This window comes from Hipposideros armiger, unplaced genomic scaffold, assembly GCF_001890085.2.
Source record: "Hipposideros armiger isolate ML-2016 unplaced genomic scaffold, ASM189008v1 scaffold_1325, whole genome shotgun sequence".
Classification (NCBI taxonomy): domain Eukaryota; kingdom Metazoa; phylum Chordata; class Mammalia; order Chiroptera; family Hipposideridae; genus Hipposideros; species Hipposideros armiger.
In genome coordinates, this window is record NW_017732675.1 from 157,230 (window position 1) to 158,602 (window position 1,373).

Sequence of the window (1,373 nt, forward strand, 5' to 3'; positions counted from 1 at the left end):
AGTAGGGGACCTAAACACATCATTGACAGCTATGGATAGATCATCCAAACAGAAAATAAATACAGAAATATCAGCCCTAAATGACATGTTAGATGAAATGGACATAATTGACATTTATAGAACAATTCATCATAGAACATAAGGCTGTGAATTCTTTTCTAGTGTACATGGAACATCCTCAAGACTAGACTATATATTGAGACATAAAACTAGCCTCAGCAAATTTCAAAAGATAGAAATCATACCAAGCATATTCTGTGATCATAAGTCTTTGATATTGAATATCAACTGCAAAAATAAGGCAGAAAACACCCACAAATATGTGGAGATAAAACAACATACTTTTAAAGAACGACTGGGTCAATAAAGAAATAAGAGGAGAGATCAAAAGATACATAGAAACAAATGAGAATGAAAATACATCCTACCGAAATTTTGGGGATGCAGCAAAAGCAGTTTTAAGAAGGAAACTTATATCATTACAGGTCTATCTCAAGAACGAAGAAAAATCACAGATAAATAACCTCATGTTACACCTTAAAGAATTAGAAAAAGAAGAACAAGTGAAACCTAAAGTCAGGAGAAGGAAGAAAATAATAAAAATCAGAGCAGAACTAAATTAAATAGAGAACAAAAACAATAGAACAAATCAATGCAATAAAGAGCTGTTTCTTTGAAAAGATTAATACAATTGGCAAACCCTTTGCTAGACTTACTAAGATAAAAAGGAAAAGGACAAATAAACAAAATCAGAAATGAAGGTGGAGAAGTTACCACAGATGCCATAGAAATGCTAAGGATTATCCAAGAATGCTCTGATGGATATATGTCACCAAATTCAATAACCTAGAAGAAATGGACATGTTCTTAGAAACATATAGTCTTTCGAGGTTGAATCATGAAAAACTGGAAAATCTAAATGGACCAATCCACAGTAAGGAAATTGAATCAGTCATCCCAAACCTTCCCCAAAGCAAAAGTCCAGGACCAGATGGCAGCACCAGTGAATTCTACCAAATATTTTAAGAGTCTGTAAAACGTGTTCTACTCAAACTGTTCCATAAAATTGAAGAACAGACAATACTCTCTAACTCATTTTATGAGGCCAACATTACCCTGATACCAAAACCTGGGAAGGAAAACACAAAGAAAGAAAATTACAGACCAATATCTCTGATGAATGCAGATGCAAAAATTCTCAACAAAATTCTAGCAAATCGAATGCAACAATGCATTAAAAAAATTACATCACAACCAAGTGGGGTTCATCCCAAGGTCACAAGGATGAATCAACATATGCTAATCGATCAATGTGTTCCAACATATAAACAAAATAATTTTTTTTAAAAATCGCATGATTTTATCAATAGATG